Below are 26273 nucleotides of genomic sequence, written 5' to 3' on the forward strand. Positions count from 1 at the left end.
GCGAGGTGGGGCAGTGGGGTGACCATGTGGGTGGGGTGGGGAGGTAGGGGTGACTGGGTGGGTGGGGCGCCTGTTGGTGCACATACAGCTGGTAGGGCCTGCAGCCTGCCCCAGCCCCGTGCTGGGTCCCAACAGGCAGATTTGCTGCTGCCCCACCTGTACCCTGCACACAGCTTTTATTTTTACTACGTGGATTTGACTATAATAGATTCATATAACGGCCTCTGAAATGTAACCTCTCATGGCCAAACCCATTCAGTGGGTTTATTCTGAAGCCCACTGTGCTCCCCCGGGTTCAGAGCCTGGGCCTGAGCGGAGTGCCATTGTGTGAACACCTGGCGGTAGGCCTCATCCTTCCATCTGTGCTCTGGTCTGGCACTCAGGCCCCTGGTGGGGTGATTCTCAACCCCCTGTTCCCCCACACCCGTACGGTGATGACACATGCAGGGCGTGCTTTTGCTTGTTGCTGACCTTGAAGCTCACCTGCCCGACTGTGCCTCTGCAACACAAAACCTGGGTGTCACCCGTCCCTCCGACTTCCAGTCCCGTGTTCACATGCGTGATATCCACATGCACCCTTGGTGCTCTGGTGGATGACACAGTCTCTCTACTGGACACACAGTTCACACCCCCTGTGACCACGTCCCCTGCCCCTCCCCCACCTTGCACCCATTCTTCTCAAGGGGACTTGGAGCTTTCCTTCCGTGACCCCCCTCCATCTCTGGCTGTCAGAATCTGCCTGTCACCGTGAGCACTAGTCACTTGTTTGTGCAAGCAGAATTCCATCAAGGAAAAGAATTATGGATTCCTGTAGGTCTAGAGCTACAAAAACCAGACCTCACACTCTCAAGGGCCTCCCTCAAGACTCTGAGAAAGCCCTCGGGAACTTTGGTAGCTCTGTCTGTGCACGTTTTCCTCATCCCAGTTTTCCTGGTGCATTAACACGTCTGGTTTTGTTTTGTTTTTTCCGACCCCCTTATTGCTGAGATTTCAGGGCTAGTGTTTACTGTCATTACTCCTCAGATTCATCAAGTGCTTCCCCAAGGCAGGTTCCTAAGCTTGTTAGGTGAGGGATCCCCGAGACTCAAGAAGGCTCTGCCTAGAAAAATATGCACGTGACCTTGGGGAACTCATAGGCCACCTGAACCCTGTCCTCAGAACCCCCCCACCCCCCCACCCCCGTGGTCCTCTCCCTCACTTCTCAAAGCAAACTTTGACCTTGGAAAGACACTAACCTGGTAAGCAGCAATAACCACTCCCTTGTGGCGTGCCTCGACATTTGGGGTGAGTCTCTGTCGGAGCCATCTGCCTGGGCATGCACCCAAGAGCCTCCGGGAAGGAGAAGCACCAGGAGAGCCCGGGGATGCACAGAGCCCTGCCACTTGCTGAGCGCTGTGACGTGTTAGCACCTGTGCACGGACCCTGGGGGCCCCAAGGGGGCCCAGGACGGAGGGAGCAGGTCTGAGCCCCAGAAGGCTGGTGAGAACTGAGCATCTGATGGTAGGCGGTGCTCCCAAAGGCTCCCAGAGCTCCGAGAGAGGAGGAGGGCTGGGGGCGGTAACCCATGGGCAGGTGAAGCCTCTCTGTGAGCCCCAGACCTGGCTTAGGCCCTCCCCACTCCCTCCCACATCTTCGTCTCCAGCCCCAGGATTGCTCAGAGGACTCTGCAGCCACTCCAGCCGCCCCTGTGTCAGCAGCGGTGCGGCTGGAACACTCATGTGTCCTTGTTTGTAAATCGCTTTGCAGGCAGCGTGGACCCAACTCCTATGGCGTCTGGCACCCGCCATGTCTCCAGATAGCTACCTGCTTGCGGCAACTGCCTTGCCTCCGGACCACAAGGTAGGAGCCCCACCACGCAAGGCCCTAGCCCGTGGTGTGGGGGTCCTTGACCTGTGGGGAAGGAGGGGTCGGGGGGCTAGCGACAGCCAGCCAGAGGCTCAGGAGTCTGCCTTCCACACCCAGGATAGGCTGCTTTCCACCACTCCACAGGCACTCCCAGCTGCCATCCTGGCCGGTTCGGACAGCTGCTGAATACTTTGCTGTTGAATTCTAACTTAGTTATGGTGGGAATGGATGGACTCAGGTGGGGAAGGCGATGCCCTCCGAGGCTGTGGGGTAGGAGGGCTGGCCTGGTGACTTGACCGTTTGAGGCCTTTTGCACAGGAGGTTGGTTATGCCTCAGAGTGGGGACAGTCTGGGACAGCTCCTGGGCAGATCCCCCACAAATCACCAAGTAGGGAGCAGAGCACTGCTACACCCTTGACCTGCTGGCTTTAAACTGTGGGGCAAGGATGCAGAGGAAGGGGCTTTGGGCCGAGTGGAACTATAATCCACATCCCAGTCCACTGACTCCCACGTTGGGGAGCCTCGGGGGGGGGGGCACTGCATGTGACCTTGGAGGTCTTCAGCGGGGCCCAGAGACTCTGCATCATAGAGATGTTCATGCCGGGCAGCAACCCTCCCAATGTGATGATTCCACCTTGGGGTGGGACTCCCACGTTGAGGCTCCACAGACACGTGGCACCAGAGGGACCTCACCCCCTCCAGCATCACAGCATCCACTATGTGCAAGGCACTCTTATTGTGACCTAAAGCCTTCCTCTGTCCTCCTCATCGGGGTCAAGAGACCTCAGACACCCTTTGTGGCACCTGCTTATGTCTTGCTCCCCGGGGATGGGGCTGACCTTGTAGAAGGGCGTCTACCCCAGGGTCAGCCGCTCAGTGTTTAGCAGACAAATGGTTTCCATGAGCAAGAGGCCACGAGTGATGAACTGGACACTCAGTGAACCGAAAGCTGCCTTTGGCTTTTCTCTGCCGATCCTTGATCACCTCAAAGGGTGACGGTGGTGTGAAAGTTGTGTGTTACCTGTGGCATCCCCTTGTGTGACACGGGGATGGGGAAAAGGTTGAAGCTGTGAACCAAAGGTCTCTGTGCAGTAGCAGCCGTGTACTCAGGTGAGGGCTACCGTGGAGCACCTGAGGCACCTGCCACTTCCAGCACCAGGAAAGAGATGAGAACAGATCCAGTAATAGCTCCCTCGCGCCATCCTCAGAGTCTCTTGTTACCACCTTTGCTTCTTTATCTCTTTTCTTCCTTCTTTTACACATTATTCTGCTCTTGGACACGTCTGTCCTCCATGCGAGCTGGTCTCAGACACATCTGCTGGGACTCCATGTTCTTGTTGCGACGGCTTCGTCTCATCATGGGCTGGTGCTCTCCTCGGATGGATTTGTCCATCTGCTCAGGAGAATCCTCTAAATAAGCTCTGAAATGGCTGCTGCTGCTGCTGGTTTTTTTTTTTTTTTTTTTTATATGATAGTCACATAGAGAGAGAGAGAGGGGCAGAGACATAGGCAGAGGGAGAAGCAGGCTCCATGCACCAGTAGCCCGACGTGGGATTCGATCCCTGGTCTCCAGGATCGCGCCCTGGGCCAAAGGCAGGCGCCAAACCACTGCGCCACCCAGGGATCCCCTTTTTTTTTTTTTAATTTAAAGATTTTATTTATTTATTTGAGGGGGATGTGCAGAGGGAGAGGGAGAAGCAGACTCCCCGCTGAGCAGAGAACCTGATGTGGGACTCGATCCCAGGACCCCAAGATTATCTCGGTCACTCCTTGAGTTTCTGTGTCCTCCTCGGTAAAGTGCTTTGTATGTGGTAGGCGCCCAATAGGTGCAGCTTCTTTTTCTTCTTCACCCATTTTACATTTCTTCCGATTCACCCCGACTTAGGGATGCTTTCTCGCAAGCTCCAGAGCCATCATAGAATACAGATTGCATCTTAGCCTCTGCGCTGATCGTTACGGGCTGTGTTTTATCTTAAACCTTCTGCCTACGTTATTACTATTATTATTCCGTCTATGTTAGTGCTGCTAAGGAGCCAGTGTAAGCGGATGTGGGGTCTAATTATTGTTCCCAGGCTGTTTCTTTGTCAAGTCTAACTAGCGGGTTTACAATGAAGTTGTGGAATGCGATGTGTTCGGGGATCTATCACAGAAAGTTCTTCCCTCAGATTCTATTCTGCACAATCTCCCGAAAATCCAATACTTTCCTCTACTTTTAAATTTTAGTTGTTTCTTTCTTTTTTATTTTTTTTATTTTTTTTTATTTTTTTTTTAAATATATTTTTTAATTTTTATTTATTTATTTATGATAGTCACAGAGAGAGAGAGAGGCAGAGACACAGGCAGAGAGGGAAGCAGGCTCCATGCACCGGGAGCCCGATGTGGGATTCAATCCCGGGTCTCCAGGATTGCGCCCCGGGCCAAAGGCAGGCACCAAACCGCTGCGCCACCCAGGGATCCCTGTTTCTTTCTTTTTTAAAAAAAATATTTTATTTATTTATTCATGAGAGACACAGAGAGAGGCAGAGACACAGGCAGAGGGAGAAGCAGGCTCCCTGCAGGGAGCGCAATGTGAGACTCATCCCTGAACCTGGGATTATGACCTGGGCCAAAGGCAGACGCTCAACCGCTGGGCCACCCAGGCGTCCTTAGTCCTCGTTTCTAAAATGAAATTCCATGTCGCAGCCAATTATGCTGCCCATGTACATATTACTGGATTCAGCCAATCTGGTTTTGATCAGCACGTTGGTGTATTTTTCTTCATGTGTTTTCTACCTGTTGTTTTCACCGGATTCAGAAAACCATCAGTACCGATTGCTTCAAGTATTTTTCTGCTTTCCTCTTTTTTCCCCCAAGACTGTAATCACACATATATTTGGTTGATTGAAGTGGTCTCACAGCTCACTGATGCTCCTGTCATCCTTTTTTTTTTTCCTAAGTATTTTTATCTGTTTCACTTTGGTAGGTTCTATCCTCATTTTTCATCTCAGACATTGTAATTTTAATTCTAGAATTCAGTTTACATCTTTTTTTTTTTAAGATTTTATTTTACTTATTTATTTGAGAGAGAAATTGAGAGAGCACACAAGCAGGGGGAGGGCAGAGGGAGAAACAGACCCCCCACTGAGCAGGGAGCCCTACGATGTGGGACTTGACCCCAGGACCCTGAGGTCATGATCTGAGCCAAGGGCAGATGGTTCACCGATTGAGCCCCCCTGCACCCCTCATAAAGTCCTTACACAGACTGTCCCCCTCACCTTTCCTGGCCTTCCCACACGCTGCACATTCTGCGTGGAGACCTTCCTTCTTCTGTCCTCCCTGCCCCCTCTTCCTTGCTGACCCCCCATATCCTGAGGCCCAAGCCTGGGCTACACCTCCAGTTCCCTGTGCCCCCACAGCAGCGTCCTGCCAGGATACGCACCCCAGCACGTAACCTCGTGTCCCTTGCTCCTCCACCTCTACCTCCACCTCCATGTGGAATTTGATGGAGGGAAACATCAACATACTGATGCATCCAGATGCACGAGGCGAAGGAGCTGGGCAGGTGGGGATTTGCAGCTTCTTTTTTTTTATTTTTTTTTTTTATAATTTTTTTTTTAATTTTTATTTATTTATGATAGTCACAGAGAGAGAGAGAGAGGCAGAGACACAGGCAGAGGGAGAAGCAGGCTCCATGCACCGGGAGCCTGACGTGGGATTCGATCCCGGGTCTCCAGGATCGCGCCCTGGGCCAAAGGCAGGCACCAAACCGCTGCGCCACCGAGGGATCCCGGATTTGCAGCTTCTTTACGAATTGATGACTTAAACAAACAGTGTTCATTCACTTCCCATGCCTTACATCTCTTTATTTCTTTACTCTGCTTCTCTGATGCCTCGTATTCTTAGCTTGCAGTCCCTGGGAAACAGCCCTTGAGATGGAGCATGTGTGGGAGTCCATTTGGGGGTGCCCTGGGGAACACTGCCCGGTAGAGCAAAGATACCATGGGCCTCGCTGGGAGCAGCTACAGCAGGAGCCTGCATCCGTCCTGGGGACATTGGGGGCACCGAAGCAAGGGGGCCAGGCCTATGAACACACCACCCCTTCCCCCTGGCCTCTCCGTGGGGATTTGGTCAGGGGGCTCCAGGCAGCCTTGGGGACCTGTGAGGTGCACCCAGCAACCCCAGTGCTAAGGACTTCTTTCTCTCTCTGCTTCCACATGGACAGGATACCAAAACCTGGCACATAGAGGTGTTTACAAAACATTTTTTCCTGCTCTGCTTAACCTGTTCCGTGGGTGGGTTTTTAAATTCTGGGATATTCAGTCACATTGAAGATGCTGCTGCCTTTTGACACTGTCCTAATCAGTGACATAGGCGGATATCAAGTCCTTACCTGCTCCCACCATGGACGAGGCATGTTACTGGGAGGTCACCCCCACCCCCATGTGCGGGTACGATTTAGCCCCTTTGCACAGAGGAGAAAGCTGAGACTCAGGTTGAATGACTTCTCAAGGTTGCTCTGTATCCCCCACAAAACTCATCTGCCTTCATCCTAACTCCTGGTCCCTCAGAACGTGACTGTATTTGGAGAGCGGGTCTTTAAAGAGGCACTTAGGTTAAAATGAGGTTATCGGGGGCACCTGGCTGGCTCAAGGGTCGTGAGAGCCTGTTGCGCATGGAGAAAGGCCTTGGGGTGCCTGGAGGTCTCAGTGGGTGTCTGCCCTCAGCTCAGGTCATGGTCTCAGGGTCCTGGGGTTGAGTCCCGCTTTGGCTCCCTGCTCAGCGGGGAGTCTGCTTCTCCCTCTGCCCCTCCCCCGGCTCATGCTTGCTCAAATAAATACATAGTTTTTAAAAGAAAAAAAAAACACGAAGCAGCACAGCAACCGCTGTCCCTCCAGCACTGTCCACAGACGAAATCTAAGCCCTGTGCTTGCTGGTAAAGGAGAAATGGTGCGGATCCAGTAACAGAAGCAGGACAGAGAAGGACAGAGGAGGAGGAGGAGTAGAAATGCACTAATGACCTCCCAGTGCCCCAGGGTGGGAGCAAACCTGGACCTGTGCCCCCAGGTGACGAAGTTTCTAAGCTGAGGCCTCAGAGGCCCCAAGAGACAACCAGACTTTCCACGAGGCTCCGGCATGAGCATGGACAGGAGGTAAGTAGAGCCACAGGTGTCCACGCACACACCCCGTGACCAAGCCCAGGCTGCAGGAAGGCAGACTGGGAAACTGGGAAGTGCTGGTCCCCTCACAGAGGACCAAGAGGTTTGCACTTCCTCCTGAAGGCCGAGGGGAGCCCGTGAAGGGGTTAACACAAAATGGTGTAAGCACAGTGAGGTGCTTAGAAGACCGTCTGGATCATTTTCTGCAGGATGGGCGGTGGGTCAGGGCTGCGAGTAGGGTTTTGGGGCAGGTGACCCCAGCAGTGATGTGCCCTGGAGTGGGTGACAGCCCCAGTGGGCTTCGGGCAGTGGGCACAGATGGATCGAGTCCGAACGTTAAAGAGGCAAAACTGGGCGGAACCGGTGCTGTCCTCAAAAGAGGGGGCAAGGGGACAGGCGTCAGGGTGACATCCATGCTTCTCGCTTGGGCAACTGTCTGATTTGCACAGTTGGAGGTGAGGACAGGGTGAAGGGGACATCACCTTACACATGTGTGAGGCACCTGTGGGGCCTCCGGGAGCAGCGTCCGGGGAGCTGGTGATGGGTCAGCAGGTCACGAGCCCAGGAGGAGCATCTGGAACGCAAGGCACAGATGCTAGAATCACGAGCATGCCACTCGTACCTAAGGCAGAAGAGCGTCGCCATGGGTTACGGTTCGGAGCCCTGGGCATGCGCTGTGGGAGTAAAACTGGATCAGAATCCCGGCGTCCTGATCTCCCTTGGCCATCCTTCCCTGAGGCGCCCCACAGAAGGGGCTACCGTGGGGATGAAGCCCCCTGCCGGATGGAAAGCTGCACACCATCACAGGGTAAGCTTCCCAAGAAACACCACGGGGCCAGGGGCCTCTGTCTGTTTGGCTTTGGAACCATACCCTGGATGTAGCAGGTGCTCAATAAGAAATGATAGAATAGGGGATCCCTGGGTGGCGCAGCGGTTTGGCGCCTGCCTTTGGCCCAGGGCGCGATCCTGGAGACCCGGGATCGAATCCCACGTCGGGCTTCCGGTGCATGGAGCCTGCTTCTCCCTCTGCCTGTGTCTCTGCCTCTCTCTCTCTCTGTGACTATCATAAATAATAATAATAAATAAATAAATAAAAATTAAAAAAAAAAAGAAATGATAGAATAAGCCAATAGGTTACCTGTTGACCCTCTTTCCCTAAATCACCCCTGAAGTTCTCTTCTCCCTTGACTTCCACAATGTGTGATGGTCTGGCCACCTCTGTACTTTCTTTACCCATTTCTCCTTGTATTTCTTCTTTTTTTTGGGGAATGTTACAGAAGCTCAGCCCCTTGTCCATCTTTCTGGGACATCTCAGTGATTCCGTCACCTCTGGCTCCCGTGATCACCTTCATCTGGGCAGAATCCTGAATCTGGAACTCCAGCTCCTCACCCACACTTTAGTCTGTAATCACAGTACATGTCTAGTTCTGTGTCCTGCTGGATCATGAAGCAGATGGATGAAGATGAACTCATCATCTCATAGCTATTCTTCTTTCTTACCATCCATTTCTGACCAGTTTTCATGGAACACATACTGAATTGCGATCCTACGGTGTTCAGGCACCGTTCTACACTGTGGGAATACCCTGGTGCACGAGACAAAGTCCCTGCCCTCATAGGGGCTTGTGTTCTAGAGGTTTCTAGGCCAGACCCACAGGAGCATATGCCACTTAAAATGTGGTACACACACCATATACATCAGTCTCACCCAGGAGCTTAGTAGAAATGCCAGTTCTCAAGCATCATCCCAGGCCCACTGAGTCAAGGCTGTGTGTTAGGGGCCCAGCATTTGGTGCCTACCCAGCCCTGCAGGTGACTCAGGGGAGCAGCAATGCCCTCATCATCTCAGACCCCCCTCTATTCATACCTGGGAAACCTGAAGATTCCTCCTGTGGCCCTCTCCATCCCCATCTTCATCTGGAACCTTTGAACCTCATGTATGCATTGCTGGAAAATCTAATCAATCTGTTTTCTGGCTCCATGCTGTTGGATGGAGGACTTTTCTCAAATCCTGCCTTCACTAACAACAATGATAAAAAACTCACCGTGGAAGTTTAAGTCATCTGTTCAAGGAAATAACAGCTTCTCTGGACCTGAGAGCTGTGTCATGTACCCTAGGGCTGCTGTAGCAAGGTACATGGATTGGGCGGCTTCCAAGAGAAATTCACTCTCGCAGTTTTGGAGGTGGCTTCCCTCTGTGGGCTCTGGTGGCAGCGGGCAGTCCTCATATCCCTTGCTTTGTAAACGCGTGACCACAAGCTCGGCCTCCCTGTCCACATGGCTTCTCCCTGCTTTTGTCTCTTTACATGGCCCCATTCTTACAGGGACACCAGTCATACTGAATTGGCAACCCATTCTACTCCAGGATTTCCTCCCCTTAACTAATTATATCTACAATGATCCTACTTCCAAAAGGGTCACATTCTGAGCTACTGGGGTTAGGACTTCAATATACGGAAGGAACACAGTTTGGGAGCGGGGCACAATTCAGTGTGTACCAATAGCCCCAGTGTACAGTTCACCTAAGAGCAAACCTGTGCTCCAGCGTCTCCCCTAACTTCCCTGTGTGCCAGGCCTCGTCCCATGCTGTCCCTTTGCCCCTGACTCTTCTGCTCCTGATGTCCCTCCAGCTCTCTACCATCTATTTTTAAAAATATTTAATTTATTTATTCACGAGAAACACACAGAGAGGCAGAAACACAGGCAGAGGGAGAAGCAGGCTCCCTGTGAGGAGCCCGATGCAGGAGTCCATCCCAGGACCCGGGGATCACGACCTGAGCCACCCAGGCACCTGCTGTCCACCACCTACACTGAGAACTAAGGACTCACATGCCTGCCAGAGGCCAGGCACTTCATCAGAACAAGTGACGGAAGCTAGATGGTACACGACAAAGGGATACTTTGCTTCCATGCCAGGCAGACAGTGGAGATTGGTGGGAACTGGGGATCTGGGAATTCGATGCAGAGTCTGAAAGCAGAGCTCCTCTAATTCCTGCTACGTGCACCTGTAGACATGTGGGCTCTGTGGATACGTCTGAGCCTCCAAGACACACTAACATCTACACCTTGTGTGAGTATATGTGAAAGCCATTTCCACATTTTAAAATACTGGCCACGGATTCAAATAAAAACGAACTGTGTGAGCAATGGGGGGAGACACGTCTGCAGCCCTACCCAGCCCAGGGGCCATCATTTCTTCAGCCTGTGACACTCCCCACGGTTCCAGGCCTACCTGTTGGCACCTTCTAACCATTTCAATCCTGTTAAAGTCACATTGATGTTTATGTGCTGGGTGATGCCAAAGACAGAACCATGTCTAGAGGGACCTGGAGATGCACCCACTGAGGAAACGCGTGAAACAAGTTAGTGTGAGTGAGCACTAGCCCCGCAAGCTAGACAAGAGAAGCTCGGAGGCAACTCTGGAAGGCTTCTCAGAGGAAAGGGCTTTGGAAGCTACTCCTAAAAGGATGTGCAGACCTTTACTAGGACGCTACTGGCCTAAGCGTTCCCCCCCTCTTCTGAACTCCAAGGGCAGGAATATCTCAATCAAGTGTGAGAACACGTGTGTCCCCCCCACATCGGGGCCCTCGGTAACCCCCGAACCCAGGAACCAAGTGTTTTGCAAAGGCTCCAGGCACAGAGCAGGGCAGAGAGAGGAGTGGTCTGCACCGGTGGGGGGGGTAGGGGCTGGAGGTAGGCAGCTCGCGGGCCCCTAGGAGGGAACTGGAACCCCACAGGGGTGGGGGGGAGCGGCAGCTGAGGGTCGTGGCGGTGCGCGCGGGGAGCCGTGGGTGGGGGCCTCCCCGCCTTCCCCGAGACCCCAGCCTCTCCCTATTGGCCGACCCCTGAGAGTCTGCCCTGCACCCTGCTTCCCGGCGTGGGACGGGCGCCGAACCCCTGGCTCTACGCACCCAGCGGGCCTCCCCTCCGCCGCGGCCCCGCCCCCCGCCACCTTGTCCGCTCTGCGCAGACTCGGCCGGACCCGCTGCGGGAGGGGGGGTGCCTCCACTGCGAGACTATGGCGATCCCGCAGCGCCGCTTCGCGCCCGCTCGTGGGTCCCCTCTGCGCAGGCTCGGGCCAGGTCCGCTTTTGGAGGGGGGTTTCCTCTGCACAGATTCGGGCCAGGCCCTCGGTCCCCGCTGGGACTCGCGCGATTCTGCTCCCGGGGTCGGGGGGCTTCGGGCGGCACAGGGTGGTGCACCTGCTGGTCCTGCGGGATCTGTGAGCTGCCGGCGGCTGGGCTTCGCCCCGTGGGTCCGGGTGGGCAACCCCAGCAAGCGGTTTTACATTTTTGTTCCAATTCTTTTTAGTCGTGTCCCCCACCCCGCCAATCCCGCAAGCCTGCGTGGTCTTATTCGTGGATGCCTTCTGTTTGTATTGTCCTGTCAGAGGCTTGGGACACAGGTGCACAAGGACAGGCACCAGTAACGTTTAAAAGGGCAGGTTCTGAAGTGAGAAGGCCAGACGCTCAGAAAGCTGACGGGCTCAGTCTCCTACTGCTTAGGGGCTGTGTGACGCTGGCAAGCTGGTTAACCTGAGTCCTATTTGATGGATGGGTCGTTCCCCTTTCCTCACTAATATATTTTTAAGAGATTTTATTTTTTCATGAAAGAGAGAGGCAGAGGGAGAAGTAGGCTCCTTTTGGGGAGCCCAATGCGGGACTCGATCCCAGGACCCGGGGTCACGCCCTGAGCGGAAGGCCGAGGCTCAACTGCTGAGCCCCCCAGGCGCCCTCCTCGCTAGTTATAAATGCCGTCTTTGACGTTGACTCGCGTACACGTGTATTTGGTTATGTATTTGGGGTTTGCTCCAGTCATCTCCATCTTCTTTGATAATAAACTGTTACTGGGAGCTTTTAAGTGTGTGTTAGAATCTGTCTGGTAGGACGAGTCCTCGCTCCGTTTACTCTCTCCTCCCCCTTTTTTTTCCAGAAAAATTGTAACCATGAAAATATTCTTATATTTCTTACATTATTTTTAAGTTAACAAAATAAAAGGTTTGATTTTTTTAAAAAGATTTATTTATTTATTTATTTATTTATTTATTTATTTATTTATTTATTTATTCATGAGAGATACAGAGAGAGAGAGGCAGAGACATAGGCAGAGGGAGAAGCAGGCTCCATGCAGGGAGCCCAATGTGGGACTTGATCCCGGGTCTCCAGCATCACGCCCTGAGCCAAAGGCAGACGCTCAACCCCTGAGCCACCCAGGTGTCCCGGGGGGTTTGATTTTGAAGGGTTTTGTTCAGTGTTAAGAACCAAGATCTGGGGCACCTGGATAGCTGAGTGTTTGAGCGTCTGCCTTCGGCTCAGGGCATGATCCCAGGGTGGTAGAATCAAGTCCTACATTGGGCTCCCTGCATAGAGCCTGCTTCTCCCTCTGCCTGTGTCTCTGCCTCTGTGTGTGTGTGTCTTTCATGAATAAATAAATAAAATCTTTTTTAAAAATGAAAATAAAAGCAGCCCCCACCCCCATCACCTCCTGGCAGGCAGCCGCCTCTCTGCTGTCTTGCACCTGCTCCCTTGAGGTGTATTCAGTAAACTTCTTTCTCCTTTGTTCTGCTTCCCAGGAATTCATTCCCTGCCCAAAGTACTGGCTTCCACCCGATTGTTGCCCCACATTTGGGGGCCCCCATTCCATGGAGAAACATCCCATTTAGGTACCACATTTGGTGGCCTAGACAGGGAGACTGCAGCCCCCTGACATTTGGGGGAACCCCACATGCAGAGCCTTTGCCAGTCCTGGGCTCTCTGTGGGTCCTCTGGGAGTCTCTCCGGACTTGCCCTTGTGCACCGGCTCTGGTCCTCCCTGGGGGACTGATGGCCTCCAGCCTCGGTGACTTCTGGGTGAAGATCCAAAGCCCTGGCGGGAACCAGCCAGACTGCCCTGGTCCAGGAGGGTGAGGGATGTCCCCTTTTCACTTCAGAGGGACTTGCTATTCTTGGCCCTTCAGGAGGCTCACCCTAGTGCCCCCCAAAGGACAGAAAGGCCAAGGCCCCCCCCCGGTGTGGTCTGAGGGTGAACAGGTCAGATTGACTGCACCCCAGAGCATGAAGGGCCCCTGCCCTGTGCTTTCTGACTCCGACAGAAGGTCTGCTCCCAGAGTACCCCGCAACTGGCTCCAGCCACCACCTTGGTCTGCAGGCAAACATGATCCCCCGAGGCTGAGGGGTGAGTCCCCCTCCTCTTTCCCACCCGGCGGGGCCTCATGGGGGTCTAGCTGTCACTGCTGCCAGGGGATGCCCCCACGGGAAGCGCCAGGCCATTTGCCACTGCCCTCTTCTTGTGGGACCCCCTAGTGCTGTGGGACACCCTACAAGTCAGTCGCCTTGAATCACATGATCCCTCTGGGGGATGGGACGCCGACGCCCCAACAGTCTGTCGCCTTGTATAGGTCTGATCCTTTATCGGGTCCGGCTGTCTTCTCACGCTGTCCTCCGGCTGGTCTTTCGCTGAAACACCTCCCCATGGTCAGCAGCCGCATAGGTGTTTCATTGCAGTCCTGGTCGTCAATCAGGACCCTGACTCAGGAGCCCCTTGCAGAATATGTGTGGCTGCCAACCAGGCTAAATACGCACCCCTCTCCTTACATACTGGACAGTGGCTGGCTCGCTGTTCCTCGTCCTAATAGATGCAGGGGCTTCCCCCTCATTCGTTTCCCTAATTCATGACTGTGATCATTGGGGCCACTATGGTTAGTCTACCTTGGGCCTGGAGCTTTAAGGAACATTCCCGAGTAGCTGCTGAAACTCCTTTTGTTTGGGGGAAGTCCCCTGTCTATGCCGGCCCAACCTGCGCTGTTTTATTCCCTCTTGTTGGCGGGAAAACACGGTGTCTGCTCCTCTGTTGGAGCCGATGAGGTTTAAAACCAGGCATCCGGGGATCCCTGGGTGGTGCAGCGGTTTGGCGCCTGCCTTTGGCCCAGGGCACGATCCTGGAGACCCGGGATCGAATCCCACATCGGGCTCCTGGTGCATGGAGCCTGCTTCTCCCTCTGCCTGTGTCTCTGCCTCTCTCTCTCTCTCTCTCTGTGACTATCATAAATAAAAATAAATAAATAAATAAATAAAAATAAAACCAGGCATCCTTGGGGCACCTGGGTGGCTCAGCGGTTGAGCGTCTGCCTCTCCCGCACTCTGTCTGCACCACCATGGACGCCACCTGCATCCCTGGCTCCTAGAGCATCCTTGGGGCTTCCAGCACCATTGGTAGCTGCTCCTCCCATCACAGTCAAGGGCGAAGAACATCCCCTGGGACTTGCACCACCCACATCAGATTGCCCCACCAGGGCCCCAGGTGAAAACTCACAATGGGGAACAAATTGATTGCATTTTAAGCGGACCCAGGTGAAACATAATTTGGGTTTAATTAAGACCCATCTTTAGAGTTATCAGCATTAAGTATGAGACATTTTATTCTACCAAGGTTTACTGACGGTCAGTTAAGCTCATGATCTCTGTTACAATTTGTCAGCAAAAAAGGGGACTTAAAATGACGGTGAATCTTGTCTTTCTCAGTATTCTCATGGGTCATTGTTAAGATAGCCTTCAGAGGGGATCCCTGGGTGGCTCAGCGGTTTAGCGCCTGCCTTTGGCCCGGGGCGTGACCCTGGAGTCCCGCGTCGGGCTCCCGGCATGGAGCCTGCTTCTCCCTCTGCCTGTGTCTCTGCCTCTCTTTCTCTCTCTCTCTCTCTCTGTGTGTGTGTGTCTATCATGAATAAATAAACAAAATCTTAAAAAAAAAAAAAAAAGATAGCCTTTAGAGCCTTTGGCAACCTGAAACTTGAAGGCTTGCTTGAGTGAAAAATTGGGACTGAATTTGTTGGACACTTAGGTCTTTTTCAAATAGGATGGAGTGCTAAAGCATCGATTAGTGATCGCAGGTTTGTGCTTTTGGCTTCCTGTTGCAGAGAAACAGGATATGTCAGTATTGGAAAACATGCTTTGGGCTTAATTGATTTATAAATGTACCATCTAAAGAGTACTGCCGTAATGACTCACAGTTGGTTACTACTTAGTTTCCACGGGAGACTAAGGTTTCTAAAAGTTAAAATTCTCCTGAATGTAATTAACTTTGACGAGAATAAGGGAAGCAACTCTGCATGTGTAAGAAAAGTATGAGGAATGGGAATATGTTTTTGTTGAAGGTAAAAGAAGGTAATTTTGTCCTAAAGGAGATAGGTTGTTTGCAGAGTAATGGCTTGGGACAAAATCAGACTATAGAAGAAAGTTTGTAGAAGGTTCGTGAAGGGAAGTCTTTGGAAAGGAATTTTACATGTGGTGGAGATGGACTAAGGTTGAAAATGAGCGGATTTTAAAAGTACACTGGTGTACAATTGAAATTCTGCTTTCTCTCTGTTCAAAAGACAGTTTTCTTGGATGATTGGTCTGCTCTTGATAAGGAAATGTAAACAAAGTTGTTTTCTTTCCTCTTTGCCCAGGAAACCCAAAGTTTCTGTTTTGTCCTTCATGAGCTATAATCCTACATAGGCATGTGCTTTAAAACTTTCTAAGGTTTGGTGGCTTGGTTTGTTGGGCATCTGCCTTCAGGTCAGCTCATGTTCCCGAAGTTCTGGGATCGAGCCCGCGTTGGGTTCCCTGCTCAGCACGGAATCTGCTTGGGATTCTCTCTCCCTCTGCCCCTCTGCATGCTCTCTTGTGCTCACTGTCTCAAATAAATAATATTTTTAAAAACCCATTAAAATTAAGATAGATAAGAATTTCCAGAACTAACTAAAAGATTACATTCAAACTGAATAAAAATTAGTAACATGGGACTAAATAAATTGAGGAAGATGATTATGTTTTTGTGACTCTTGCTTGAAATTTTGGTGGCTCTCTAATAGTATTTGCTCTTTCAGATTAAGAAAACTTTCTCTTAAGATAGCTATGACTTACAAAAATGTGATAAAGTATTAATTTCATGAACAAATTGAAGCATTTTACTTTTCTCTTTACCTGAACACTCTGAAATTCACAGTCTCCGGGGTGGGGGTTGGGGGTGTTCTTTCCTAGCAGTTGTTGTCATTTGCCTAAGTTTGCTAAGAATCTGGTCTTCTTATAAACAGGACAACCTTGGAAATATTGGTTATTTTTCCAAGGCTTTCACTGAAATATCCTGTTTGAGAGAGACATGCACAGACTGAGCTATGACCAGACAGCCTTTAAGAAGTAAGGTTGACTTTATGAAACATGAAGCCAATAAAACCCCTTGAAAATGTTGGCCTGATACCTGGTTACAGAGTTCCCAGCAGCCTCACCAGGTGAGTAAAGGATGTCACTTCCTGGCAGGTGGAGGAGCCTCAGGTTATTTTGAGGACCTTGGGAAGAGGAATTCACCCAGATCTATAGGTACTGTACTGCTGGCATCATGTCTGATGGCAAGGACTTGGCTTGATTTCTGGCCTAGAGAGGCTACTAAGAGTTTGATCAAGATTCCTCATAAAGGGGAGCCCCGGTGGCGCAGTGGTTTAGCGCTGCTGGCGCAGTGGTTTAGCGCTGCCTGCAGCCTGGGATGTGATCCAGGAGACCCGGGATCGAGTCCCACGTCGGGCTTCCTGCATGGAGCCTGCTTCTCCCTCTGCCTGTGTCTCTGCCTCTCTCTTCGCTCTCTCTTCATGAATGAATAAATAAATCGTTAAAAAAAAAAAAGATTCCTCATAAAAAGTTCCGGCAAAGGAGATTCTAAAAGATCTATACAAATAAAATAAAATCAAATAAAAATAAAATTAAAATAAAATAAAAATAAAATAAAAGATCTATACAGGCAATCACTGTTCTTGCTGAGCCTGTGCAAATAATTAGGCCAAGTTTATTAAAATTGTACTTGTTTTTTGGACAAATTAGTCTTGATTTGGTTATCTCTGAAAATAATGGTAGATTTTAGTCCCAAAGACTTTACTTATTCGAGAGAGAGCACGAGCAGAGGGAGAAGTAGACAGGGAACCTGATATCAGGTTCCATCCTGGGTCCCTGGGATCATGACCTGAGCTGAAGGCAGATGCCCAACCAACTGAACCACCCAGGTGCCTCCAATAATGGTTTAATTTTAGAGAGAAAAATTATGTTTCAGTAACACACCTTTGCAGATGTTAAATTCTAGTTCTCATGGTCTTCGAATGCTTGTTGTTTGCCAAAGCTCAACAACTTGAGGTCAACTTCAGAGAAATTGCCGCAGGAGCTCGTGTATAGACTATCTTCATGCTTGTTATTCTGTGGGGATAACAGGACCCCATGGGGATATGATTATTTGAACAGCTGGAAAATGGGATGGATTCTCCAACAATCTGTATAATTCACCTAGCACCTTGACCAATTCTGTATGGCTGGGATGACAAAATTGCTCCTTACAAGCCAGAGCGCACCGTGCTCTATGGAGTTAACTACGGACTTGTGGAAATAAGGGTAACCCCACTGTCTTCGTGATTGGATTGACTGATGCACCTGGGGATGCCCATAGCTCCCTAGAAAAGTCTTCTCCAAAAAAATTTTAAAAAAAAGAAAAAAGAAAAGTCTTCTCCCACTTGCCAGCAAGTCCTTGTAATTAGGATATTGTTATGGCTAAACATCAAAGAGGGCTTTTTTTTTTAAGGTTTATTTATTTGAGAGAGCAAGCGAGAGAGCATGGAGGGGAGCCAGGGGACAGGCAGAGTTGGGGAAGCAGGCTCTCTGCTGAGCAGGGAGCCTGACATAGGGCTCGATACCAGGACCCCAGGATCATGACCTGAGCTGAAGGCAGACACTTAACCCGCTGAGCCACCAGGTGCCCCAAAGAAGCTTCCTGATGGTTTCATCCCTTTGCTGTGTTTGTCCTAGAAGCCACCTCTGTTGACATAAAATTGCAACTAGAAGTTTTAGCCAAGTACACGACAGCCACCTTTAATAAAACCCATCTCAAGGTCACCCACAAATTCAAAAGGTGGCCCTCCAAAACCGAATGGCCCTTAATATCCTGACTGCAGCTCACAGAGGAACCTATGCTTTCTAAAAACAAGAGTGTTGTGTATGGACTCCAGATTTCCATAAAAATGGTACAGGGCTTCTAACTAACATGAATATTCACATTGACAGTTTAAGCCAATCCCTCCCTTCCCTGTAATGATTGGTTCACCTCTCGGAGTAGAAGATTTTGTCATCTGTCAATGTCCTCTCCCTGGGGTGAATAGTCTCCACCATTAACGACCACCAAAACCAGTACGATCCAGAACCTGACCCGTGTTTCTCAGGTAACCTACATCCAGAGCCTACATCTGGGGATTGCATAGACCTCAAGACTCTTTGCAGGACAAAAAGCCACTTGAAGCTGTCTGGGCCAGGCCATACTAAGTTCTCTTGACCCCTCCAACAGCGGTGTAAAACTTCACGGCTTGTCCCTTTGGAGCCATCTTTCCAGAATCAAGAACCCCCTGACTGCAGATGAGGAGCCCTCCACCAAGCCACAGTTGCTAGCCTGTTGGAGATGTACACCTGTTCTTCAAATGACACTTGGGTGATGCACATCCAGAGGCCTAGGGGACCATGCATCCGGCCTGTCCCTGTCCCTACTTTCTCACGGTCCATTATTCTCTTTTATCTTAGAAAAACTCCCTGAATATTTTCCTCCTGAAACTCACGATTTCTCCTAGACTTCGTTCTTGAACTTTTCCTTCAGGGTGACCTCTCTGAATGTACTTGGTCAGAAATCATACCTTACCAGGAGCTGTCCCCACACCCTGGCACCCCCGCCCCCCACAGTGTCCTGCTGTCACGATATGATCATCACCCCTTTGGGGGACAAGCTTTGTCTTTCTCATAGTAAGCTTTGGGCTTCCTCCTTCCAGACCATGTGACACAAGGATGGGTTTCCTGCAAAGAAACCTGTTCATGGCTCTCTTGGCTTCTTCCCTTCTTAGGACCCCTGAGGTCAGGGGTCCCTTCTCTTTAATCTCTTTGTTTAACTTGTCTCTTCTATGGGTACCTGGGTGGCTCAGTAGGTAAAGCATCTGTGTTAGGCTTAGGTCATGAGCTCAGGGTCCTGGGATCGAGTCCCGCGTTGGGCTCCCTGCTCAGCGGAGAGCCTGCTTCTCCCTCTCCCTGCTACTCCCCCTGCTTGTGCACAAATTCTCTCTCTCTCAAATAAATAAAATCATAAAAAGCAACTTATCTCTCCTAGAATCCAGCAATTCCATATACGAATGATGGTTCAACAGGGATTGCAGCCCGTACCAGGAGGGTCCCCTCCCCAAACCCATAGACCTGACCACCAAGGAATTTCACCCAAATGGCCTAGCGGCGTGTTAATGTAATACCATGCTCTGATCTATGACTGCACAGGACCATCCCCTCTATGGACTGAGAAGCTCAGGAGGGACATCTCTACACCCCACATTCAGCAGGAAGAAGCCACTGCAGATAATTTATCATCATCAACCAGTAGGGGGGAATATAGAGGCTTTGCCTGTTTAGGTAAACAGGCTTGAACCATGGAACCCAGAAAGGGTCCCGCAGTGACCCCCTGGCTGAACACAGGCTTGTCTGTCAAGGTACCCACCTCAAAATGGCCCAAAGCCCTAACTGGCCAATGGGATCCTTACAACCAGGCACAGTTACCAAAAAAGGAAATTCCATTTGTCCCCAGACCTCACCTTCTCCCCCCCCCTTTTTTTTTTTTTTACCTTCTCCCTTTCAAACTGGCCCCCACCCGCTGCCTCCTGGCAGGCAGCCTCTCCTCTGCTGTTCTGCACCTGCTCCCTCGCAGTGTATTCAGTAAACTCCTATCTCCTTTCTTCTGCCTCCGGTGAATTCTTGTGACCTCCTGCACCACCAGCTTCACAGGATGGTCGCCTCACATTTGGGGGCCCCCATCCGATGAGGACAGACACCTCATTGGGACACACAGCGAGTCCAGGGGTAGACTGACTTCTGGGAAGGCCAGAATTCAGGAGTTTAAACCAGCCATAAGGACTTCTTTCTCTCCAGCTCTTTATTTTGGTTGTCTCTGTGTTGGTTTCATACAGTCTGTCTGCGGAGGTAGATTTGAGTGCTCAGGCTTGTGGGAGAATGTGTGTGGCAATTACACAGAAAAGGATGCTGATTGGCTCTGCGTGGGTCACACGTCCAGCCCCTAGCAATCCCTGTATCCCACGGAGGAGGTGCTCTGATGGGGGGGCTTGGATTCCCGCGGGGATGGGGAAGGGAGCCACATTGCTAGGAGGCCTCTCAGGTGATGACACGACAAGGCAGGTGTTGGGTTCCCGAAAATTGAGACAGCTGTTGGGACAGGGAAAGTGGCCGATGTCCACCCTGGGCCAGCGTGGGTGACGGCGTGGAGCGCATGCATGCTCTTTGGCTTTATCCCAAGGGCATCAGACACCTGTCAGGGGTTAACCTGGGCGGAGTACCTGGGTGTGAGGAGGGGGGCCTGTATCCCACTGTGGCCACCTGAGACCCTGAGACCGAGCCAGCACTGCCCAGCCCAGCTCCCTGCGAATTCCTGACTGTAGACGTGAAGGGGCTAGCAAAGTGATTGCTGTTTTCAGCCAGTAAATTTGGGAGTAACTGATTATGTGGTAACAGATGCTTCCAAATGGAAGCATCATTTGCTCCATCATATTCTCATCTGTCCATCAACGGCTTCACTTACGATTAAAGCCATTTTCCCATCACTTTTACCTACTTGGTGATGGATTTCTTCTTCTGTCAGAAGAGTCGGCACTTTAATTTGTGATAAATTGTCGTTGACAGTATTTTTTTTATTATTTTTTTTTTAACTTTTATTTATTCATGATAGGCACACAGTGAGAGAGAGAGAGGCAGAGACACAGGCAGAGGGAGAAGCAGGCTCCATGCACTGGGAGCCCGACGTGGGATTCGATCCCGGGTCTCCAGGATCGCGCCCTGGGCCAAAGGCAGGCGCCAAACCGCTGCGCCACCCAGGGATCCCCCGTTGACAGTATTTTTACTTCATCATACATCCCCTGAGAGACAAGCTGCCAGCGTGACAGGTGGAGGTAGACCTGAGTGATTGTTAAGTGGGAAGGAGTTTTCACAAGGGGACTAAATGGAAGCTAGTTGATGGTTAACGGTTTTCACATTTTGATGACATTTTTCTACCTAGACTCATAATTGTGGAGATTTAGATAATGAATATCTAGGGGATGCCCAGGTGGCTCAGAGGTTGAGCGTCTGCCTTCAGCTCAGGGCGTGATCCCAGGGTCCTGGGATCGAGTCCCACATTGGGCTCCCTGCAGGGAGCCTGCTTCTCCCTTTGCCTGTGTCTCTGCCTCTCTCTGTCTCTCAGTCTCTCAGGAATAAATAAATATAACCTTAAAAAAAAGATTATGAATATCTAAAAAAACAAGGACATCCCCGCCCCAGCAGTCATCTTTAGGGCAGGAGTGTTTCCTTACTGATGAAGGCTCAGGACACTCGAATATTTTCATTGTTACTGCAGTGATTTTAGGTGGCCTTTGAAATCTTCATGATTCACTGTGGCTTCTAATGTTCTAGGATCATAGAGGTGGGAGGCACCCCATCCTCTCTCCTTCCCTTCCACAAGACTTACTGGGCTTCTATATGTGTATCAGCAGCAAACATTTATTGAGCAATTCCAATGCACACCTGTCTTTTTCTGCATGCAGTTTTTTTTTAAGATCTTATTTATTTATTTGAGAGAGAGAGTGCACACAGAGGCAGAGGGAGAAGCAGATTCTCTGTGAGCTGGGAGCCTCATGCAGGACTCGATCCCAGGACCCCGGGATCAGGATCTGAGGTGAAGGCAGATGCCTCACTGACTAAGCCACGCAGGTGCCCCATACTGCATGCAGTTTTAAAAATCTCTCGCTATGTAAATCAGAGACCAGACAAGGTCAGGGAAAGAGGAGAGAAAGAAAGAGATTTTTTTAAAAAGATGTTATTTATTCATGAGAGACACAGAGGGAGGCAGAGACACAGGCAGAGGGAGAAGCAGGCAGCTTCCTGTGGGGAGCCCAATGCAGGACTCAATCCCAGGACCCCAGGGTCATGATCTGAGTCGAAGGCAGATGCTCAACCACTGAGACACCCACGAGTCCCTAAAATGATCTTTAAACAAAGAATATGATCTATTACTTTGTTTTATTTTTTTTTAAGATTTTATTTATTTACTCATGAGAGACACAGAAAGAAAGAGAGGCAGAGACACAGGCAGAGGGAGAAGCAGGGTCCATGCAGGGAGCCTGACTTGGGACTCAATCCCGGGTCTCCAGGATCAGGTCCTGGTCTGAAGGTGGCACTAAACCGCTGAGCCGCCTGGGCTGCTCCTATTACTTTTTTTAATCATTGGTTTTACCACTTGCTCTGAGAAATATTAACAAATTTACCAAAACTGTCTCATGTACATCAGATCACAGAAAACCCTCTCATGTACATCAGATCACAGTGGTAACAATGGTTATGTTGTTTCTAGAAAGGTGTTTTAGTAAGTGATTCAGTTCTCTGAATAACCCCCAAATCAAACACGGGCAAAACATTCAGTTATTTTTTTTCTTCACAGCAGAGGCCATTTCGCCCAGAATTGTGTGGACCACTAGGTGGCACTGGTTTGTTGCCAGCAGTGACTTAATAGCTCAAAATGTCTTAAATCTTTTCTTTTCAGACGACAGAAAATAAACTTACCAGATATCGAGAATGACATGACTCTTGGCCCTTCCCACCTGTGACCTAAAAGTCTACCTTGTGAGAAAAAAAAAAAGGCTATAAAACCAAGTTACATTTTAAAGCGAGTTTCAGGACACTATTTATACTTCCGCCCTTTCTCCCTCACTGCCTCTCTCACTTCCACAAATATTTATTGAATGCCCACCATGTGCCCACGCTTTCTAAGTCAGTGAAAGAACAGTGATGAGCAAAGCAGCGGTAGTGCAGCGCCTGTGGATCCCGTGGTTCCCTATGGATGGGCAGATCCTGGCGTAGTAACATGATGTCAATGTTGGGTTCACTGCAGAAGTAGATATGAAGATGTTTCCTAATTTTAAAAAAGATTTTATTTATTTATCAAGCCAAAGACAGAGAGAGAGAGGCAGAGACTAAGGCAGAGGGAGAAGCAGGCTCCCTATGGGGAGCCTGATTAGGGACTCGATCCCAGGACCTCGGGGTCACGCCTTGAGCTGAAGGCAGATGCTCAACCGCTGAGCCCCCCAGGTATCACTGTGGAATTATTTTAAACTAGGTTAGTGAGACACCAGAGATTTGATCTATGAGATGTCGATTGAGTATCTTTTCTAAGCAATAGTGGGAAAGGCAAGGTACTATTTATTTTTAATGTCCTCAGAGGAAGTTTGTCTTGGGTCACTGAGATTTGCATTGTAGAGAGCTAACATGAAATGTATTGGAAAATTTATTTTTGTTTGGTGTCTCATGGGAGGTAGAAGTGTACAAGTTATGCAAATAAGCTTTCTTTTTTTTTTTTTTTTTAACCATTAGGGAAATTTCATTTCTGGTAAATGCCACCTCCTGCAAGTTTTTTAAAAAAAGGTTTTGTTTACTTATTTGCAAGAGAGAGAATGAGCGGTGAGGAGGGGCCAAGGGAGAGATAGAGAGAAGCAAATTTCCTGCCAAGCAGGGAGCCCTGACTTGGGGCTCGATCCCAGGACCTGGAGTCCACTACCCCAGCTGAAGGCATGCACTTAACCAACTGAGCCACTAAGGTGCCCCTCTGAAACTTTTATTAAAACCAAAGCCATGTTCCACTGATACCCAATTGTAAAAAAAAAAAAAAAAAGGCCAAGGCATCGAATTTAAAAAAAGATTCACGGGCTATTAGTGTAAGGATCACTTAATAAGTGACCAAGGGTATTTTATGCAATTTAGTATTATTTCCCGATTATGGAATATTTAAATTCTTCAACTGTGGCTGATCTAACACTAACTGCACTGAGTTTTGTTTGTTTTGTCTTTTTTTTTGCACTGAGTTTTGGCAATAAGGTGTGGGTAAAGACACTGAGTCTTACAGTTGGAGGATCGAGATGGCACAGTATCCATCGTGTGCTCCTTACCACGGTTTGGCACAGAGTAACTGGCACACCTTACTCTACCAACATGAAATGTGGCTGCTGCCACTTGCTGCCTGTGTATCAGTGGTGGAGGGCTTCTGGCCGCCCGGCCTTGACCTAGGGGCGGCTTGGTTCCCCATGTGGCATTGGCAGAGGTGCACGTGCCCTTGGGGAGGGCGGAAGGTACAGGTGAGGAATGGGAGCACCTGACAGCTCAGGATGCATGTCTGGGCCCTAACGATGCCACTGATGCCACATGCATCTTGAGAACACACAAAAATTGGTTTTCTTCTGTTAGGAGCACATGCAGCCACTGGTGGGGTCACTGTGGGAAATGTCTTGAGGAGGATCTAACATATTTATGGGGTCATAGCAGGTAATGGTTTCTTTTTTTTTTTTTAATTTAAGATTTTACTGATTTATTCATGGGAAACACACACACACACACACACACACACAGAGAGAGAGAGAGAGAAGCAGAGACACAGGCCGAGGGAGAAGCAGGCTCCCTGTGGGGAGCCCGATACAGGACTTGATCCCAGGACCCTGGGGTCACGCCCTGAGCTGAAGGCGGATGCTCAACCACTGAGCCCCCCAGGCGCCCCCAGGTTTCTTGGGTGCTGATGCAAGCGTGAATAGGTTGTTGCAATGCAGAATTCTCTGATTCTATGTAGAGGGTCCTTTTCCAGGGAGCGCTGAATCAGAACTGCTGGATTTAGCCTTTCAGATTCCTGATTTACTTGATTCAATGTGAGCAGTGGAGAAGTCAGAGGTTATCTACTTCAGCTCTTTAATTGGTAGAAGAAATGAGCCCTAGGAAGGATCTCTTATTCACGCATTCCCGGGAAAACTACCTTTGCAGATGCTGCTTAAGTACGGTGAACATATAAGTTATCATGCAAACCAGGACGCCGTGGAGAATGGAGAGGGCACCATTTATCCCACAGGGACATCCCACAAAAGCCAAAACCATCCTGGGCGAACTGGAATCGAGATTCGTCTGAAGATGTAACCCTCACCCTGGAGGGGCCTGGCCTGTGCTGGGAACGAAAGCTGTGTAAACTGTGGAGAGTGGGGGTAGTTATGCACTGTGAGAAGTGTGAGAGGGCTGGTGAGGAAGAGTGTGCCTGCCTCGGTGGAAGGGGGTGGTCACCTCCCCGAGAATGTGCGGCTGCAGCTGGGTGCTAAGGGTTGAGTCACTGTGTCAGGTAGGGAAGCAGGAGGATGGTCCCAGCAGAAAGAAGGAATATGCAAAGCCTTGGCATCATTTTGATGCTGGGAAGGGGTCGGGGGGTGGGGGTGCTGCAAGTTAGAGGACTGGAGGCTGAAATGAGGCCAGCGGGAAGAGGTTATCAGGCATGTTAAGGAGTCTGGAGGTTGTCTAGGCACAAGGGAGCCACTGAAAGATTTTTAAAAATTTTTTTTAAAGATATTTATTTGAGAGAGAGAAAGAAAGCATGAGCAGGAGGGGCAGAGGGAGAGGGAGAACCTCAAGTAGACTCCATGCTGACCCTGGAGCCCTATGCAGGGCTCATCTCATGACCCTGAGGTCACCACCCCCCTGGAATCAAGAGCCAGAAGCCCAGTAGGCCGAGCTACCCAGGCACCCCACTGAAGAGTTTTAAGCGGGGCCTTGACCTAATCAAACTGGTGTTCTAGAAAATCCACTCTGACAGCAAGTGAACACCTGCCCTGGTCCTCCCAGCATCAACCAGTCACCGGGCCGAGGAAGCGAGAGCCTCTGGTTGGCCAGGCTGGGTCATAGGCTCGAGCCCCGAGGTGGGGGTGTGTGTATGCGGGGGTGGGGCGAGACCCCACACTTGTGGTACCACCTGAGAGAAAAGGAAGAAGAGGAGCCCGCAGGGAAATCCTGGGCTTCTGCTGGGAGGAGCAGACTGCATCCTGGGGAGGCGAACAAGAGTCCTCCACCCTGGCAGCATGGCCGGGCCCCCCACCCCCCAGGACCACACTCTGACTCTGGTCCCTGTAGCTCTGGAGAGGTCCACACGGCAAGGTCAGGAAAGGTTGTCCTTGGTTGAGAGGTTTGGATTGTGGCGGGCCTGAGACATTTGCTGACCATGTAGGTGGACTTATTTTGCCTGGAGAGAGAGTCGGGCCACAGCCTCAGTCTCTGACCCACACGTACCTACTCCCCCATGTCCGATTCCCAGGAAGTGGGTGAGCAGGTGGGATGCAGGTGGGTGGACCCAGACCTGTCTGCACTTGGAGTGGTGGCAGGAAGGTCCACGTTCATTTCAGGCCTCCCCTGTGGCCTCTTCAGC

The 26273-nt window shown here is 50.5% G+C and overlaps 1 long non-coding RNA gene across 2 annotated transcripts; it reads left to right on the top strand.

Moving 5' to 3' along the window:
• Positions 1-74: 74 nt before the first annotated feature.
• On the top strand, positions 75-11990 carry LOC129497403 (uncharacterized). Of its 2 annotated transcripts, none has more exons than XR_008661932.1 (3): positions 75-1839; positions 5463-7788; positions 8258-11990. It is a non-coding gene; the product is annotated as an uncharacterized LOC129497403 (long non-coding RNA). The 2 variants fall into 2 exon arrangements; XR_008661931.1 differs by having other exon boundaries at positions 5463-6974; positions 7608-11990.
• Positions 11991-26273: the final 14283 nt, after the last annotated feature.

Source organism: Nyctereutes procyonoides, unplaced genomic scaffold, assembly GCF_905146905.1.
Source record: "Nyctereutes procyonoides isolate TBG_1078 unplaced genomic scaffold, NYPRO_anot_genome, whole genome shotgun sequence".
NCBI lineage: Eukaryota > Metazoa > Chordata > Mammalia > Carnivora > Canidae > Nyctereutes > Nyctereutes procyonoides.